Consider the following 21,719-nt stretch of genomic DNA (forward strand, 5'->3'; position numbering starts at 1 on the left):
CCGTCATTATTTAGGGTATTTCTGTAGATATTCTAGATGAGAATACTTCTGAACAGAGAGATGAGGAAAAGAAGCCATACTTTTCTGCATTAGTCTTGTAGATAGTTATGGACATAAATGTTTTTTAATTATATACATTGTGACATAATCTTTAGAAATACACGGGCACTGCCTCTTCAACAAGGATAGTTCCAATTCTGTTTCTTTAAGAGAAGAATAATAGACTATGATAACATATAATAATTATGATTACTATTTCATCTAAAAAGCCTGTTTCTGTGGGAAAGAGATAATAAGTACACAGGTTAAAAAGAAACAGTAGATAAAGGTAGGAATAAAACCAGCAAAAAGGTGGGGATGTCATTAAAGTACACAATCAGTTACAATGCAGCTAAAGGACTGAATGATCAATCTTTACAAATCAGTTTGAAAAGGAATTTCTCCATACAATCCTTTACAGTTCTAGGTAATGGGAAATAAAGCCCTCTTGGATTTTATCCTTAGTCTTACTATTTTAACCAGCTAGATTTTCATTTATTAAACCTATCTATTTTTTAGCTAATTAATTAAATTAATTAAATTAGCTAATTAATTAAACTAAAGCTAATTTTAATTTTTAGCTTTATCAAACCCTATTGGTCATCTCTGAAATTTGTACATTTTCATAGGAGAATGGAAAAAATTCCAGGCTGCGTGGAAAACTTCAGTATACTTAAATTTTAATTAATTCATACTCCCAAGTGTCAGTTTTAAAAGTGAACTACTTACAGCGTCTTGGAATTTAAAGCTAGAAACCACTTTAATGATGCTTTGAAACATTCAGATAACATTCTGACACATTAATTTCACTGTCTGCCAAAACCAGTCATGAACAGTTTCCAAATGACAACACAGGCAAAGTTGTTTTTTTCTTTTTTTTTTTCCTTTCCTTATTTAAATTTCATCCAGATGATTGGACAACATTATGCATGATGTAAAATTGTTACTAGAAACAGAAGAAAAACAGAATGCCCTAAGCGCCGAAGCATTGATGGGTTAAACCCATCCTTTCCCAGCTTGGGATAGACCAAAATATGTCACTGTGAGCTAACCTGATTATAATAGTATGATTCCTCACAAAATCTTCCACAGAGTTTAATATTGCTGACTTCTTATTCTCCAGGCTTTTTACTTAGCATTTACTGTGTATAACACACCTGAAAAAGCCTTGAAAGCTGGCTGAGTATATTTTGAAAAAGGCAGTTTCACTTTCTGTTTATCTAGAGCACTTTAAGTCCTGGCATTCCTTCCCATTAGCCAATCTATTATATCTATCCATGTGCCTTTCTGTGGAATGTTGGTGTAACCTTAAATGAACATCACCACAATATGCACACCAACTGGATTCCAAAGGCTGAATCACCTAAAACATCTTCTCTATGGTTCACTCATAAAATAATAATCAGCTACTAGAAACACAAGTGACACTGACGGTCTTTAAAATCCACAGCAAAATTCTGGCAGTGAGTAGCACCATAGCAAGTTAAAAAAATAGAAAAGTAAAGTTCTGGAAACATGTGGTACTAGAGAAGCAGCACTCCTATTTTACAGAGGAGATGGAATCATGGAAGCAAAAATTATCCAACACACATTTCTCTTTGTAGGAATTGGACAGTTCCAAAGGACCCTATTAGACTGGAAGAAATTCAAGCAGACTTTCAAAAAGTTTGCCTTATATAAAAAGCTTTTTATACTTTCTTGAGTGAAGAAAACTACATCAGTATTTAATCAGTCTAATATTCTTTAAATCAAGATAATTATTTCATGTATATTACTGTCTCTACTATAAAAGTTTCTTTATTGTAGTGTATTCATTCCTAAATTCTTCTATAATCTCTCTTAGACACTAACAACAGATACTGCTCCTTAGGAGTACGACAAGAGAAAAGGACAAAAAGAAAAATAAAGAGGAAACACAGCTACCATTAATACCAGTAGTAGTAGACTACTTAAATAGGACATGTATTTTGAGGGAGGAATATCTTATATATCTATGTTGGATCTATTTGCAACTTTCTTCAAATGCCACATAAGACATTAAAATACCGGGGGATATAGAAGTACAAAAATTGCGAAGAAAAAGCATGGAAGCAGATATGTGTGTGAAGGCAAAAAAAATCTTTCTTTCTACTGAAATTATGTAGGTGGAATTCTTGTCCTGTTTCTAAATCTGTGGATGATTTTGAGCATATTCATTTCACTACTGAGTGAAAGTTTCCTCTGTTTCAACATTCAGAGTAGCCATGACCCGGGAGAGATGGGACAAGGTCAGCACAGCATACTGGGCACATCAGTAGTCCCTGGTTGTCCTTGGCACAGAGAATGAGCTCCAGGAGCTCCTAAAGCAAATGCAGACAAATCAGGGTGTTGGTGCCCCTCTAAGCAGATGTTGATTAGGCAAGTTCATAGTAACTTGTATTAAAAATCAGTACAGCTGCACAAGCAGAGCACAGAAAAATGTATATGCTGCAAAATGTGCAATTCAAGAACTGAAAAGTTGGAAGAAGCAAGAAAGACATCTGGCAATAGGAAAAAAAAGGCCTGGAACAGGTGGATCTTCCTCTATTCTTTTGAGGATGCAAGAAGTACAAAAAATTCAACCAACCAAAAAAACCAACAAAAAAACCAAAATGAAAGCAAACAAAAATACACCCCCAAAAAATCAACCAAAAAAGAAAAAACCCAACCAAATAAGAACCTTACACTGGCTGAGGGAAGGAAATGAAGGAAAATTATATGCATTTTGTTTCCAGCTCTCAGGCCTGATGACCTCAACTTTCATGGCTAAGACCAATGAGAACCAAAGACAACAGTCAGCATTGAGAGCCAGCATCAATCCTGGTGATCTTTACTTAGTACTGATCAAAACAAGATAGTTAAGGACTGGTTCTCTGAGAATCTAATGACTGATGGTCATTAAAAACAAACCACTGCTCATGTGTACCCTTAATGAATGTCAATCCAGTTTTAACTTTTTTAACTGGTTTGATGTGCCAGTCTTGCAGGCACCCCACCAAGGCAATCCCACAATCTCTGATGTATACATACACACACACACACAAATATATATATACACACACATATATATAAATACATACGCACACACATTCAGTTATAGTGCACACCACATTTTTAAGTGCTGAAAACATTCAACATTTCTGTCACAGTGTTGTTATTTATTAAAAAACCTTCCAAGCATACAGTTACAGATATATTCACGCTTGTTTTGTTTCCTGCTGAGATGCTGGTTTATGATGTGCAGATGACCATTTATTCAGAATGAGCCGAAATAGGACTATCTTCTAGTTGTCAATTGTGCAGTTGTTAAATATGGTTGGCCATGACTTGACATTTAGGCGTTTTATATTGACATTAAATTTTAAATCAGATGAAATAAAGATGTTATAAGTTGTTACAGAAGATTTAAAGAGAATCTTATCTCAAAGGAAAAACTTATGGACATACTCATGATTTCTTTTTTCTCCTCCACTCACTTCTAAATAGTCAAGGGATAAGACATTTTACCCTGTCTTTGATAAGCCTTATTTCTAAATTAACTCATTTAATATATCTAGTGATGATAAACATGAGTACTTTAATAGGATGTGGAATTGAGTTTTAGAATGTCATAATTCAGGAATGTCAGGAGGAGACCACTGATGCTGGTTACTGAAGAATGTTTCGATTAAAAATTAAGAAAACATCAATTAACCAAGTTTTCACTTTGTATCCTTTGCATAGAATAAATGCTTCAGGAAAAAACATTGACAAAATAATCTGGAAAGAATACAACTTGTCACCAAACAATTTTTTTTGGAGAAGAAATATTAAGGGCAGTAGGAGAAAACTGAAGATAATAAATATTCTGAAAACAATAACATACAAATATTTAGAAAACAACATAATTTGTGAAGGCTTTACATATACCATGCTAAATTAATCTGTTAGAGCTCTTGAATTTTACATTGGCTGAAAAAAACCCCAAATCTTTATCAGCAAACCATGGTAGGTCTAGAGCATAAAACTGTCAGTGGTCAAAGCTGCCCAGCAGCCTGAGCTTGGAAAATTAAGATACAGGATATTGTAAGAGCATTTTTCAGTTTGTACATCTTCATCTCTAATCAGATATAGTTATTTTGTTAATTGGTCTATCACAACAGCATTAATGTAAAACTCCTTATTACTTCACTAGTAACAATTAAATGTATTTAGACTTTGTGTTGAACATTCCTTCCTTTGCTTGGGGAAAATGTCAAGCCACAAAATTTCTGTCGAGGTCTGTAATAATAATAAAGAAAAATCTACTACAATACATTTAAACTCACTTTTCTGGTTAACACAAAACCCTTCAGTTATGAAGCTCTAGAGTTGAAAATTACAGAAAAGCACTGAACATGGTACATGGCATAGGATGACTGTAAATTAGCGTTCTGGTGCAGTTACAAAGATAAATATAATCCTAATGTTAGGAGAAATATTTTCATCAGAGAGCAAGAATTACTAAGTGCAGGAGGTCTTAGAGAGTTTTATTTGGAATATCAGGTCCAGCTGTGGGCATGCATGTTGATCAAAGAGAAATATGGAAAATGGAAATCTTATCCTGTAAGTGAAGACCAGAAGAACAGGACTGTTTTCACCTGGAGACACAAAAGGTGACAGGAAAGGATTACTACAGAAATATGGCAGAAACAGGTCTAAGCACAGAAGGAATATACGCAACTTCTAACCTAGAAAGGGCAGGAGTAAATGGCATGCAGAATGCTGACTGCTCCTTGGAATTCGCTAAGTTTAAGAAGTGAGCTAAATGAAACATTGCTGGAAAACTAGAATCAAAAGATCACTTCCACTTCATATGCACTAATAATCCCTATTCTGAACTGCCAGAGAGATAGAGTAGAATAATAATTTTAAAAGAAATAAAAATCATAAGCTGTCTTCTGTAAGTGGCATGCAAAGGCTTAGAAAGACTAACTTAGGATTATAGAGAAATTAAATCTATTTTGATCACAATAGACTACATATTAAATATTTATTTAATATACAATGACTGAGAACTTTCCTGACCTTTACATCAAAATGTCTGCTAAGCAGTCCCAGTGGTACCCAAAAAATACGGAATTCTGCAGAACAGCTTCTCAGCCATTTCTTGCAGGTCAGGGGTAAGAAAATTTAGTATATTTCTTTCACTTAGTATAACAATACCTATGTGTTGATTTCAGATATACATACTTAAAAGAAAGAAAAAAGAGAAATCAGGACCTGAATAACCTCAAATATTTTTCTGTGTCTTTTTTTTCACATGCAGTGATGTCAAAGCACAATAAATTAGCATAGATCTATATGTGGCTTCATAAGAAAAATCTAAGAAAGTCTAAAATATTCCAATTCTTTACAATTCTTTTAAATATTTTCTCTAATCTTCATCTGAATACATACTCTGAATTAATTATGCCTTGAATTCAGACACCAAACTACTTATAAAATATATTTTTGCAATAGCATCAAAGAACTTAGTTTTTTCTCATCTGTTTTTATTCTTTCTATTGCAAGAGTGTTATTTTTTCTGTACTAATTTCTTACAATTTAAATGTATATGATTAAAATGTATACTTCTCCACCACTTTTCCTACTGTGCCCCTCTAACTCTTAAAGGTTTAATTTTAGCCATAAATGCTTCTCCAGATATGAGAAGTAGATTTATACCCTAAGGATTTATTATTTGTCAGAAAATGACACATCTTGTCTAAGTGAACCTTAAGATTTCTAATATTCATATTAATAAATTAAAAGTGTGCTAAATCACTGTCATTTTTTTAAAAATATACATTTTTTTTTTTCTTCTGGTATTTCTGTCAGAAATGTATGCACTTCTCTGCTGATGCTGTATTTGAAAGAATTAATTAAAGACAAGTATGTTTACAATATTTTGATACTCATCGCACTCTACAGTAAAAATCTAAAGTCTTCTGATTAAAATCTACTAAAAATGTCTAAATCTAATGGCTAAATCTACTTTAAATGTCTAAAATCTAGTGATTATACTTAAAACTAAAAATATTTTCAAGCAACTCTGGGTGTAATGCTTTTTAATTCCATGTAAAAAAAACTTCATGTAAGTTTTTTGGTAGCATTTGTCTAGAAATTTTAATTAAGAAAGAGCAAATGGTTCATTTGATGTTCAAACCTGATTTCCAGCATTAATGGATAGATGAATAACTATTCATGCATTATCAAAGAATATAAAAATTGTATGAGATATTAACTAAAAATAATGTTTTATTTTGATTATTTCTTTTGCAATTAGAGGTAGAGATCAAAATAGCCTGCTTTTAATCGGAAGTCAAATAGAAAAAGAAAAGGAAAAACAAACTGTTTTCCAAGACACAGAGTCAGTAAGGAGCTTCAGGTGCAAACTCAAGTGAAGGGAGAGACATGTTTCCAACAAAAGGATCTAACAAATGAATCAGGAGATAGCAAAGGCAGATTTAAATAGTTATGTTAACCTCTTCTCATAAAATCCTGAATCTGGCAGTGACTGTTACAAATTTTTCTACTGCTGCAGACTCTTGAAATAAGTCTAGAAATTTAAACTTTTCAAATATGTTAATCTTCAAACAGGAATTAATATTTCATATTTTATATCATGCATTATGGGGGAGGTAAATCCAGATCACTGATATTGCTCTTTCTGACTTCATAAGCTCCAAATTCCTTGCCTGGGCACAGAAAGCATCCTGGGCAAGAGAACATTCTTCATTTTGCAGAGATATTCTGTCATCTCTCTGATTGATTCTCAATCCATGGCAGCTCTCCATTTGTATTTAAGGCACTTTCACTGTCAAGATTTTGATTTTTCCTAATTAGTCTTGTGATTAGGAGACCACAATTCAATACTACCATCAAAGAGTATTTTCAGTTTATGGGTTTTTTTTCATTTTTCTCAGTGGTCTTCATTGTCCTCTTCACACATCCTGACAAGCAGCAAGTATCACACTGTAATGGCCCTGCAGAGCCCACTTTTAAGAGCAATAGGGAATTTTCAGCACATTTTGCAAGATTGCTGTTTACTGAATAGCTCAAACGTTACACTTTGTCAGCACATCACATATCTGGGGGTGTATCGTGACTATAAATCCTGAAGAAAAATTTTGTTGCTGAGGACACCACCATGTACCAGGGAATGTAGATTTCAGGTGGCAGCTGAGAAAGGCCACATTACATTTCACTGCTTGAAGTCCAAGTTTTCCTGGTGAAGAATTGGTATTAAGCAAGACCAAATATCTTTGGCACGGCTACCTTCCACGCCCACATTTGCTTATGTAAAATCATTAGACTCTAACTAGTTGCGTGACTTATTAAAAGATTGCAGACAAATATACTTCACAGAATGTCTGCTTTGGGGAAATGTATGTATTGAATTATTTTAAAGAATATTGTATTGTATTAGCAACTCTGTCGGAGAGCATTATCTGCTACAATAGTCACAGTCATTGTTCATAAATTCTTGATCCAGTTTTAAAGTAAAATCCATGCTGAACGCTCAGTTTTAATAGATTTTTACTAAATTAGTAATGCAAAATAAAATTTTAACTTGAGAAATATTATCTTTGCAAAAAACCTAAGATCCCTCAGTGACTAATCTATTTTTGCTATGTTGCTGTAATTATAATAAAATTTTAAAAATTCCTCTGGCACAAATATCTGAAAAGCATTTTTCTTCCAAACTAATTTCTACTTGACGAATTGGAATCTGTTTCTGCTTTACCAGACACCAATGTCACAGTGCAACTGTCTCAATGAAGTATTTTCCCTCAAGTCAGCTGTTAGTCAAAAGGATATTTAACTGAATAAACATTGCTCTCTTTATTCCTCTCATCTTTAAATTTTTGTATTCTATATTGATGTGAAATTAACTTCATTATTGGCTCTTTTATGTTTTTTCCTGGTAGAATGGAAAGCTCTTAAATGATATTTTTCCTCCATGGAAGTACTGACTACCATCAAATAACCCACTAATCATAGTAAACATATCCGCTTTATTTTTAAGGACTGAATTATAAGAGAAATTTTCTAAATCTTTAGAAATTTTCTAAATCTTTAGATTCATGTTTTCATGAACTTTCCATACCAAACTTATTTTTCAGCCATCCTTCCAAGACAGAAAAATTAAATGAATTCCAAATGCAAGAAGTTGTTATTCCCTCCATTTCATGCATTGAATAAGCTAGGACTGTTTTTTGTTTAAAAGTACATATTTTACAACAGATGACTTTCCACCAAAAATGCTGCCTATACTCAATGATAGAAGTCCTACTTTTCAGGACTAGAAAGGCAAGTACTCTCTTCATAAAGCTACAAGAACTATACAAGAGAAAGCTTAAACAGTAATTTTCCCAGCAGTATCTTAAAAACTTGATTCTTGTTTTGGTTTTTACTTATTATCTGGCCTTGGTTTGGTATTTGGTGGTTTTCAGGTTTTTTTGGTTTTGGGGTATTTTTCTCCATAAAATTTCATATATGACAACCTCTTCCCCTGGGATTCCAGCCTCACTGAAGCTAATGTAATTTCCTTGATGTATTTGTATTAAGAGAAAGCCACCTCTGAAAGTATTGAGTACTCTTTCCTCAGTACAGAAATGTTCTGCTTTCTTCCCAGGTGAAGGTTACCATTTGATTGTTTCTTAAAAAGCTGCTTAATTTGAAAAGAATCCATTAAGTCATCACTAGTCATAATCATCCCACAAGAGAGACAGTAAGGCAAATTATTCAATTGACATAATAAGCAAGAAATGTGTTATCTTTAACTTTTACCCGTGCAACAGAAAAGCATTACAGAATGGAATATTGACACTGGGAGCATGTTGCCTTGAAACAGCGACTCGAATACAGCTGCTGCTAAAATGGTCATCAAACACCCCAAGATGTTATTCTGACATTTCATTTCTTGTTTTTTCTGCCCTTCATGTGTCCTTATTCTCCCTTCCTCAGAAAACGCGTATTTCTGAAGAACGGTCTTTGCTTTACTTTTGTGTCACTTTAACTTTTAGGTTACTTTGCTGTTCCCTGAGTTAGGTCAACAGAGCTCTGTGCACAAAGCTTCCAAACGGCCAGACGCACGCCATGAACACCGCGGTATGTCCAGAATTCCCCCAACAAGGCCGCCAGCCGCAGCTTTACCGGGGCACGCTCGGTCCCGGGGCCGCAGGGCGGGCCCAGCCGGGCCGGGCTCTCTCGCAGGCCGCAGGGCCATCCCTGCCGGGTCTCTCCTGCCCCCGGCCCTGCTCCCGCTGTCCCCTCGGGGCTCGCAGGGCTGTTTCTCGCTCGCTTCCCCTGGCTCAGCCCCGGCTGCCGGGCAGCGTTTTGCCCTCCCTTGCCCAGGCTTTCCCCGGGGCTCAGGGGCTCAGCCGTGCCCTGCGCTGGGGCCGCTGCAGCCGCTGGCACCGCCTGGGGCCGGCCCGGGCAGCGCCGGCAGAACCCAACCTGCTGCCAAAACTTGCGCCTATATACGGGAAAATGCCGACTTCCAAAGATTTTATTACTACTTAAGTAAACTGCTACTCTGCCTGCAACTTACAAGAAATATCAAAGTGCCTGTGATTTCGACTGTGCTTGCTCTTTGCTTTACTTCATCTCAAACAAATGTACATTGTTCTAAAGTGATGTTTGAACTTTTCCAAGATATGTCGAGATAAATTCAAGAATTAGGTGAAATTCAGTTAAGGATTGAGACTGTAAAGAAATACCCTTAAATAAAAATCTATTACTTATGTGACAGTATATATCTTCTAAGGCTCTTTTAAAAGTAAATAAAGTTCTGTTGGTCCTGAACTAACAGCCAAGCCAACATCCTGTCCATCTTAATAAATTAACAGCCTGCCATAAAGAAATGAAATCAGTTCTAGAAACATATAGATTTGTGGGTTTGTGCCTTTATCAAAATTTCTTGTAGCAAGTGAGTTCGCTTTACCAACAGGATACTCAAGGGAAGCACTCAGGAAGCATACAGGAAATATTTCCTTGGGTACCAGATGCACTCTCACCTGCTTCTTAGCCCAGTAGAGGATCACTGATGTGTTGTCTTCTTTCATTTCATGTCTTTTCTACTACCTTGCAGCAAACAAGAGCTTGCCCACAAGAGTTTGTCTAAAGAACAGAAATGGCAAATGGAGAGAATGTTAGAACTTCAAACATTTTAGTTTAATACTTCCTGGTCTTTATTTTTAAACAAATCACCATCAGCTGAGTTCTGCTGTTATTATAATGAGAATACAGATGAATAAGATATTTTTCCACATCAAAGAATTCCAAATTTCGTATTTTAATCTACTTCACTCCTACACATTAATTGTCATACATTTAATATACACTTAACACCTACCATTTTATCATTATAGACACCTACTCAGCTAATCAAGGAGTTCAAAAATTTCCCATTGCTTGGGGGAAAAATGAAGCATATCATCATTATCTAAAGCAAAACTATAGAAACCACTCAAATATGCTCTGCTTACTATGGTAAAAAATCAAACTCCATGGTTCAATTGAATTTAAATTATTTAAGTTTAGAGCCCTTGCCTAATATTTATGACCAAAGTAGTTTAAATTATAAATTACAAGATTACAAATTTTTATTCTTCTGATTTGAATTTTGAGCATCTCTCAGGAGAAGCATTCGTCATCCCTGTAACAAAAGTATCATGATTGCAAAAGAAGAAAATGTTTCCTGCCATGACATTAGAACTTGACAGTACTCAAAGCTTTTAATTCAATACTTCAGTTTGTGTAAGGGCAGATGGCACACATAAAGCATCAATTGCATAGCAAAGTGCATTTCAGACACTACAACAGAAGAAAAAAAAAAAATCCAGCGTCAGTTATGACCAAGGTTGGTAAAAAAAAAATTGTCTGTAAATCTAAAAACATTAAAATCACAAATTTTCTACTGTTTTCATTATAAACTTTTATTTTATTTCAATTTCATGGTAGTTCCTTTGCCTTGTTCCTTTTACTTTTAAAATAGCACAACATTAAAGAAAAACTACCATTCATCATTACTAATTCACTTCACCTTCCTTCTCAGAGGCACTTTTCTCCCTTCCTCCTCTTAAAAACCCTGCAAATCCAGATTTGGTAGAAAGGCACATTAAAATACAAACTGTCCATGATGATTTATTTAGGTGAAAAAAGAGAAGGGAAAAATAATTTTAAAGCCTCAGTTGATTAAATAAATATTTGAACGTAACTTTCAGGTTTTTCAAAGGCAGAAAATAGCACCAGGATCTGTATTTCCATACCAAAATAAACTACATGCATAACAATGCTAGACTGAAAGCTTTTGCCCAAAACTATAGTATTATTTACAGTATTTGAAATAAAATATCAAACACAAATTCTTGATGATTTAGGTAAAAATCATATTATATTTTAGATTTCAAATTAAAACATAGATTCAAAATATGTTTAATAATAGATTTGCCGTAAGCTCTCTCAGATTTCTCATTTTCAGAAAATATATTATCTTGATAAGACATTTAATTGTATTTCCTCTTCTTCATTAATTCTGAAACTGAGTCCCTATAACAGGAATCAGACAAACAACACAATATGCCTACTGTAGTAAGAAATTTAATCTCACTTTCTGCTACAGAAACACACAATGGTTGAGATTGGAAGGGACCTCTGGAGATTATCCAGTCCAATCCTGTTAGCGAGAAGTTGATCATCTGGAGCAGGTTGATCAGCACCATGTCCATTCAGGCTATGAATATATCCAAGAATGGAGATCTCAAAACCTTACTGAGAAAGCCTTGCCAGTATTTGACCAGGGTTGTTTGGGGTTTTTTTTCTTCTTATGTTTTAACAGGATTTCCTGCAAGATGAAAAAGCTTCTGTTAGTTAATCCTGTCGCTTCTGTTAGCTTCCTGTTTTTTTTTTTAACTTAAAATATTTTTCCCAAGAATTCCTTATGCAGACATACTCCAAGTCATGCACACAAAGAATAATTTATTTACATTGTTAAACACATACACAATATTAACCAAAGTGCTTCAATAAAAACACTATTTAAAACTCTTACTTTGTCTTGTCATTATTATTGCTGCTCCTGCTTTTGATATTTTTATTGATAAACTGTTCTTATGCCAACCTATGTGTTTTACCTTTTTCTGAGTCTCTTCCCCATCCCAGCATGGGTGAGGGTGGGGGAAGTGAACAAGCAGCTGAGGGGTACTTACCTTCCAGCTAGAGTTCAACCACAACACACGCAAAATAAACTTCTCAGACCTCTATATAGAATCTTTTTTTTGTACCTTAAATCAGTAAGACTAAAGTAACTCTGGAGAGTGGAGAGATGAGAGTTGTGTATTGGTCATGGTTCTTACACCTTCCTGGAATAAAATGTCAGAGGCTGTTTAAAGTTTCTTTTATTTCTGGGTAAGTTTACACATTTTCCAGTTGCCACATGAGACAAAAGATGAGTAATTACTAGGGAAGCATACCAAATAACCTGGAAGAGTAGTAAAAAATCCCAATATAAAAGCTGCTGTGTAAGAAGAAAATACAGACCAGAAATGGACTTTTCTGTATTTGTTCTTGCTGAGCTTTTCCTTATGTGCAGGGGCAGAATAGAAGATGAAGTGGTGGCAAGAGAGGTTGTGGAAGAAATCAATAAAAGGAAACAAACTGCCAAGGCCAGGTGGTTATCACCTAGGGATCTTAAAAATGAATTAGCTTAACACCTAACCTCTTCCCTTTCAGAGCACAGAACTGTAAAATAGTCAAAGAGACTCAAGAAACTCTACGTATCTAAGCCTGGCAAGCTCAGTGGGAAAATCATAATAGAAGGTATAAATGAAAAGACCAGAAGTCTGGTCACCTGACTAAAAATTTTATTTTGGTACAAGATCATGAGTTTTTGTATAAAAGGATAATAATAATTTGTCACAGAATCACTGGATTCCTCTGCAAATTTCAGCAAGTCTAGGAATAATGAAGATCAATACTATGAGAGGCAGACTGAATTTATGAGGCTTTACTTGAAAGCTTTCATTGAGTGTTTTTTAGGAAGTAAAGGGCCTCTGGCCTGTGAAGAAAGGAACCTGCATGGATAAGTAATTGATTAAAAAATTGGATAAAAATGGACAAAAAAACCCCAGAGAGAGTGAGAGTAAACTGTTTGTTTCACCATAGAGAGGGTCACCAGTACAGTAACAAAATTATGCTAGGATCAGTGCTGTTGTATAGACTGTAAAGAAACTGAGAAAGGGGAAGAGTAAGATTATGACTGATGATAAAGTAGTTCAAAAGAGGGACAATACAAGTCATCCCTGAAGAACTGAAAAGAACTTCTGTAGGATTCAGTAGAACATTAAATACCTAAATGTGAAAGAAACATTCACATCCCAAAACAAGTCATGTTACCCTGAAATAAGATTATGATCTCTTAGATAGCCCTTGATATTCATAGAAATAACAACTCAGGATCCAGCAGTGGTCTAAGAAGCAATTCAGGTTTTAGGGACAATTAGGAAGGAACTTTGTAACAGATAGAATATCATTATGGGCTTGCTTAAGTTTCCAGTGGCTGCAAACTGTAAACTGTGAATATTCTCTTCCCACCTTTCAAAAGGATGCAGCAGAGGGGATAAAGCTTAGAGAATAGTGGAAAAAGATAGCTAAAGTTGGAAGAGATTCTGTTGATCCCTAAAGATTTCAGCTTTTACATATTTTTTCATATATTTGTAGCTCTGTAGATTATTAATATGGAGTTATATAGCTGCTGGTATTTTTCCTATCCTTTCTCTTAGAGTAATAAGCTAACCTAACATGTTCCTGAAATAGTGTTTAGGCTTATTTTCAAGAAGAGAACCTACAAGAAGAACATGTTGTTTCCTAGCCAGAGTCTGAGAAGACACAAGAAATGAGGCAAAGAAGCCCTGGGCCAACTCCAGTGGGGCAGTACCCAAGGGAAAATTATGTAACCAAGTGCTGTTCTAACTGGACAATGTTTGGTAAATATGCTAATTTGTTAACTTTATAAAGACAGTAGTAATCCAGTGTCATGTGTGCCCACAGATCATAACTAGGGAGGCACCTGGGAACTTCCAATAAATAACTGCTTTCTAATCTTACCATTTTAATACTGTTGCTAGAGTTTTTGTCTTTTGATATCAGGAGACACTGTACATTCAAAAATAAAATCATAGAAGCTTCTTCAGCCTAGAAAAAGACAGCTGACTGAGGAGATAGGACAGATATTCACATTCAGGCACCATAATTGAATTGCTTCATACATTGTTTATTCAACAGTATCCTAATGTCACAGTCAAATATTTAAATGAGACTCTTGCTAGAAGATGAGTGGAAGAAGCATTTCCAAATAATAATTGTGTGGAAAACCATTCCCTTGTTACCTGTCGTGACAACCAAGTATAAAAGGTTTGTTTTTGAAGATGCAATTGTCAAACACATAAATGAACATCTCAAAATAGACTTCTGCCTTAAAACCAGGTTGGTTGGCTGGTCAGTTACTAGCCTAAATTGTGTATTGCAGATGTCCAAATTCAGTGATTCTCAGTTTAATTTAAAATAAAAATTAAAAAACAAAATTGAAAACCCTCAGAATTATGTGGAGCCATCAAAAAATCCTGTTATATTCCATTCAACATAATAATAAAATAAATAAATAATAAGTGAATTAATAAATAAATAAAAAGAACTTTGCAGCAATGTTCATTCCAATAATAACTACCACAAAATTCACTCTTCCCCTCAGTTCCCTCAGTTTATAAAACCTCACTTAGGAGCAGGTGTTTGCAGTTTAAGAGGAAAGACTGGAATCTTGGGGAAAATAAAAGCTGTTCCTCACTTCATGTACACTAAACAGGAATCAACAGCAGAGATGCAGCAATTGAAACTGGAAGAAAAGTATCTTAGATCTATCTGAAGTCTTTAATGTTTCTAAATACAACAGACATCGGTACAACAAAAAACCTAATGGCCACTGTGGTTCTCACAAATGGAATCAGCCTGGTAATTGTACACATCAAGCAGACAAGTGGTTAATTCGATTTATAAAGATAGTATACTAAGTTGATTCCACCCCCAGATAATAGAAAACCATCTCCTAAATAAGCATAACAAAAAATAAGGAGACTCCCCTACAACATGAAAATCTTTAAGTGCACAGGACTCAAATGCAATAAAATGAAAAAGTTCCCAAAATAAATATAAAGAAAACATTACTAACATCAGAAACACCAGTTCCAATACTGAAAAGTGACATACAGCATCAGGGCTATAATAAGTAGAATTACTTCTGATCAGTTTAAAAATTAGAGTCTCTATCTTCAATCTTCTTTATTTTTCTGAGACAAACATAATTTAAGAGCAGTCAGTCAACTCCAGAAAGTATGGTAAAGGAATTAAAAGACACATCCAGATAATAAACAAAATGATTCAGAACAAAACTCCTTGCAGTAAAAAAACCACGATACATTAAACAGTCTGTGCACTCAGTGTCATAAGCAATACATCTTCCTTTGTCTGCAACTTACCTTTAAAAATCCAGCACCCATCCCAGCTTTCTGAGCATCTGCAGACTGGCCTTTACACACCTTGAAATAGAAGCAGTTTCCCACCAGTATGGCTATGGAATATTCAGAAGAAATATCTTCTACAGCAAAAGAGAAGCTGCCAAGTGGTAGAAATCAGAAATGACTTAATAAAATGCCACTGATATATGTAATTAAATGTGAAGGCATGTGAATGCAAAGCCTCTCAGAAGAACAACAAAAAATGGGATGATTAACAAATAGCATTTTATAGAGAGATTTGAGTAAAATGTAATATTGGTTTTGGTTTATTTTTTTTACTTTTTTGGGGGGAGGGGGGGTTCACTTTTTCTTCGTTATTATTTCACATAGCCTGGGCTTTATTTTCAGTTTGTTCCAAGTAGTATTATGCAAAATCAAGGTCATGACAGTTCTTCAGTCTTTGAGGCAAATTATTGCCTTAATGCTCAGCTTGTCATCTCTTAATGGCCTCACACAGTAATTTTAACTGCAGCACAGAAATACCAGTGTTTGCTGTAAACCAGATGGCTTGAAAGGGAGAAATAGTTTATCCATGGCTGTCTGAACACACTTCCTGGCCAATTTAACCACAGACTTTATGCACAGAATGCAGCTTCTCATTCTTGAGCTGGCTCCTTAAAAATTAAGGGAGGTACCCCCAACACTGCACTGCCAGCAGTTGCATGGAGAATTTCATAATGACAGAAAGGGCCTGGCACACATTGGTTCCGTGTAGGTTCAGATTGGCATAAATTATTTAACACTGGCAGGTGCACTCCCAGAGTTCCCTGCAGTGTTCAGAGACCAAAGCATGGATGGCACTTTGCACTGGAAAATTTCATCTGCCTTCATTTAGACTGCACAAGTAATCTACAGTCTTAGTAACCTGGTCATTTATTATTACTGTGTTGAAGGCCAATATTGAAGTGGTTTGATTAGAGTGCTGTTCTAGTTTTAATTTATTCTGTGACCTAACAATGTGACCTCTGTTGGGACATTCAAAATATGTACTGCCAAAAAATTAATTACTACAGACTATTTAGTATATAATTTCATTATACTAAAAAAGATTTTGCCATTAAGTAGTGTGGCTAAAACATAGAATAAGATAAAAAAGATAGGTTTATTTCCTAGTAGATATGTTTCCTGTTAGCCAATAGCAAATTATATTCAGTTAGGGAACAAAATAACATTTTTTTTCCTACATGAAACTCAGTACTTTTAGGTGGAAAAATAAAGCATCAGTTTTTAAGTGATTTTTCATCTCTTGCGGTGAAAAAAAATTCACCTGCTGCTCAGTGTCCAGTGATTCATCCTGTATATTGATAACGCTACAATTTTTGAGCACCCCTGAAATAACCAAGTGCATGAGTGGGTAGAGAGGACTGTGGGAAGCTAAGGGAAATAACTAGCCAAAAAGACAATTCAGGTCCAAAAACATACCAGCAATAGGAATTAAATGGACTTCACCATCTTTCTTACAAATACTAGACTAGATACCTGTCTTATTTGTCCTAGCATGACAAATTAACACTTTGGGACAACTACCATGAAATGAAAACTCGATGCTGTAGAGTATCTAGCCCTTTCACTTTAACAACCTAGGAAAAAAATATTTATAATACTCTCCCACATGGCACTTTTTCCTTGAAAACTGACATATATCAGAGACATCCTGAAAAATAATACAATTCTTACTGGGTTTGCTACAAAGGTGAGCACTTATTCTCCTGTTAGTGTAACATTACAATTCTTACTGGGTTTGCTACAAAGGTGAGCACTTATTCTCCTGTTAGTGTAACATTAGCAATTTATAACTTGCAATTCTGATGGAACTTTTGTCTTTATTGTTCTCATTAAATTCTTACTTTTGCATTTGTGCCATTTTTGGCCATTTAAAATCTTAAGCAGTTATTCCTCTAGAACAATAATTTTACTTTTAGTAATATTTGCAAACAGCCATTCCCACTTAGAAAAGGAAGAACCTTTAAAATAATTTTAAAACATTTATTGAAAGAGAGAGGCAGGAAACAAGACTCAGTTATGAAATTATCACTTTTGGGCTCAATGTAGTAGTCCTTAACACATTTTCAACGCCACAAAAAAAGGTGTGTAGGGAAGAAAGATTTTATTTTTTTTCCAGGAAAAAAATGACAGTTTATAAGGATGAGTAAGTTGATGAGGAAGTTCAACAATCACTCCATTAAGCCCATAACCCCTGCCATGAAGTATCAGATTTTCTAAATCTATCTTAATGAAGTATAATGTTCCAGGTATCTTAATGAGTTTTTACTAGTCAGCTGAACTTCAATGCTTAAAATAAACATGTTTTATTTTGTGTTGGTGAAGACCATATAAAACAGCTCAACTATTGTGTGTAAACCAAAGCAAATAAATGGTGTCAGGTAAATATCACTTCATATTTGAAAGACTTATGAAATACTTTTGGATTACTGTGACTATTTTTCTCATTTCTAATACACATATATGTATGCAATACATAGATAAGATTATACTTCAAGCCTCCCACTTGAGTAGGAAAAACGTCAGGCATGACCCTAGTTCATTTATCTTCCAGAGTTTATACTAGGAAATAGCAGACAAATTGCTGTAGAGACCACTCAAGTAAAAGGAATTTCAAATTTCTATTCCACAAGGCAGAGTAAAAAGACAGATAAATAAAACCACTACCTATCTATGGAATTTGTATGCAAAATTAAACATTTTTTCTTATTGTTCTTTCTGACCTAGACCCACCAGCTGCCACAGCATCCTTACTCTAAACAGTGCAAGTGACTGAAAATTTCAGTCAAGCCACACATTTCCATTTCATTCTTCCATTCACTGCAAGTCTGAGAACATTGACAGCTATACCTTTAAGGACTATAAACATCCTTATAAAAGTTAGGAAAAAGAGAATTAGATTGAATGATATCTGAAACTTAATGTGCTGAGAATATAAGACACTTCATCATGTACAGGTTAATACTGGGAACAGAGCTTCTGGATGAGAGTCAACTTTCTTCAGTGACACAGGCAGTCCTTAATAAATTAACTGCTCAATGTACATTCTAAACTAATTCATCTGTTCTGGCAGGTAAGATATGACTCCTTAAATGTCACTTTGCTTAAAATATTATAGCAAAAGATGAATAAGACAAAGTGAATTTATGACATCGTTTAGCATAAAGCATGTCTTTTTTATAAGAACAAAAAAACCCCAAAAAACTTACTTACATCTCAAAATAGATAAAGTACTCTCTTTGTCATTTTGATGTCAGTTTTGTCAATTGAACTTGAAAGACCTGCAGTTAAATGCAATGAAGGCTACAACCATCACTCTGAAGCAGGTAACAGAAAGTTTGTTTCCTTGAAGTAAACTTTAATGATAGCTGCTTTGAGGACAAGTCTCAGTTTTTTTCTTGTGATAATATATTCTACTCAAACAAGGAAAGACAGCTCATAATTGCTACTTGCAACTCAATAAGGGCATATTCATTCCTTAGCCTCTTCAGATAATATTTCAACTTCAGTCACAGCCAGGAGGATCAATATGACAGATTTTTCTTAGCCAGTAGTATAAGATAACTGTCTGTGACCAGAAAAGTGCTTACATTCTGAGGCAAGAGGCTTGGTGCTTTGAAATACATAACTTGTTGACATAAATTGTTTTTAAAGTAATGAACTGACAGAACTGGACACAGAATTATACACTTTTACTCCTGTGGGAAAAAAAAAAGATAAAAATAAGTCATAACAGAATGGCAAAGAATGTTATGTGGCTATAAGACAGCAGTCCAAATATAGATTTTCAAGTAGATTTCCAAAAGCAGGGGGGAAAAAAAAAAGCTAGACCATGTTTTAATGTTGTCTAATGTTTTTCATTACAGGATTTTATTTGTGTTTCATGATGACTTTGACATGTTTTGGCCCTTCTGTTTATATTGACTAAGCTAAATTGGGGCAGCCAGAGGAAGGGGGGCCAGGTGTAGGTCTGTGAAGGAAAGAGGGGCACTCATCTTTATTAATTTGTTAGATTTCAGGTTTTTAAGAACAAGATTGTGAGGGAACAAGAAGGGAAGATTGCTAAATACTTGAAGATCTCCATTAGAATAAATCTGGCTTTGGTATAGGGAGTGCAGTTTAGCCTTTGAACTTGAGTTCATGTCATCTGTAATCCCCATGTTCATTATAAATGCATACATTTGGAAACCATTAAGACATGCTTAATTTGAGAAACAAAGAATTGCTGAAAACTTTCTCTTCCTGAGCCTGTCCTGCTTTATCAGGTGGTAGCACAGACCAGTGGTTTATGGACTGACCATGTAACTCCATACACTCCAGCCCTAGAGAGCAGGAAGAAGTGAGTGTTGCAGACCTGTAGAGTTGAAACTGAGACCCAAGATGCAGACTCGTCTTTGCCTTAATGTCCATTAATTATAACTCAGGCTGATTTAGAGGGAACTGTTTTAGAATATAAGTGCTGTGAGCATTCTGATAATGTAGACAGATAATAATAAAACATTGTATGAGCAACTAAATGGTGACATTCGCAAGCATAGAACTCACAGAACAGAACTTAATAATTCCAGAGAAGACCTATAGATATCAAATACTCCAACTGCCTGACACTTCAGGGCTGACCAGCATACATTACTTAGGGGTGCCTCTTCAACAAGTGCCTCTTCAACACTGACAGTCTTGGGGTATCAGTCACCTCTCCAGGAAGCCTGTTCCAGTGGTTGACCACTCCCTAGGTAAAGAAATGTTTCCTGCACTCTAATCTGAACCTCTGATCTCAACCTCCCCTTTCTGAGCCATTGCCATGTGTCCTGCCACTGGATACCAAGGAGGAGAGCCAGGCACTTCTGCTTCCCCTTCCCCTCGTCTGGAAGCTGCAGAGAGCAAAGTGCTCCCCTCAGCCTCCTTCTCCTCACAGTATACAAGCTCAGAGTCATCAGCTGCTCCTCACAGGACATTTTTTTCAGCCCTTTCACCAGCTTTGTTGCCCTCCTCTGAATGCAATTTTTCAGGCATAATTGGTAGAAATTTTGGGAATGTTATGCTGGGTTAAGCAAGCACTTGCAAGACATTAAATATAATATTATAGGCAGGACTGTACTGGTTTTGGATGGGATAAAGTTAGTTTGCTTTATATATTTGTTATAGTAGTGACTTGGCTTTGTTAGTGATTTTGTTGCCACATTGATATTTTAGCTGTAACTGAACCGTGTTTACAGACCATCAACTTCTTTTTTAGTTTTTCATGTTGCCCCATCAGAGTGGGCTGGGGGTGTGCAAGAAGTTAGAAGAGTACACAGCTGGGACAGGTGGTCCTTTGTTCCATCTGCCTGTGCAGCTGGGCACACATTGCAGCTTAGCTGGTACAGGGAAGCCCAGCAGGGACCTGGGCCAGACTCTGGCTGCACCTGTGGGGCAGTGCTGGGGGTTAAGGAGTTCATCTCCATGGAGCCTTTGTGCTGGTCCTGAGCCCTTCATCCTCCCTGAGGCTCAATACCTACTCCTGCAGCCCCATGCCCCGGTGAGCCAGTCCATACCTCCTGCAAGCAAGAATCCTGTCAAACTCTGTCCCCACCCCGGGGACATGCCAACACTCAGTAGCCACTTTGTACCTCAGATGCCCACCTGGCTCCACCTGGTGTGCTGAAGAGGCTAAAAATGTGACCTTTCTTTCCCTCAGGAGAATTGCATTGTTTTAGGATCATGCTTCAGTACTTCCATTTATGCAGACAGGCTTTATTCCAGGGATATCACACACCAAACTGCATCATGCTCAGCAATAAAAGCTGGAAAAAGAAGAAAGGGGGATATATTAAGAGTTACAGTGTATGCCTCCTTAATTAATTGTTATGGATGATAAAGCCCTGCTATTTTGGGGTTATATGATGATGTGAAGTAGTGAATAAATTCCTTATTTGGTTTTGATGCACACACAGCTTTTGCTTTCCTTATTAAACGCTATCTTTACCTTAACCTGCGGCGAGGCGTACGTGGCCCAAAGGGTCAGTGTCCGGCTAGCTATGGGCAGGGGCCGACGCCCAGCTGCAAATCCCTGCCAGCACCTCTCAGTGTCGGATGGCCTTGGGC

This window comes from Melospiza melodia, chromosome 1, assembly GCF_035770615.1.
Source record: "Melospiza melodia melodia isolate bMelMel2 chromosome 1, bMelMel2.pri, whole genome shotgun sequence".
Classification (NCBI taxonomy): domain Eukaryota; kingdom Metazoa; phylum Chordata; class Aves; order Passeriformes; family Passerellidae; genus Melospiza; species Melospiza melodia.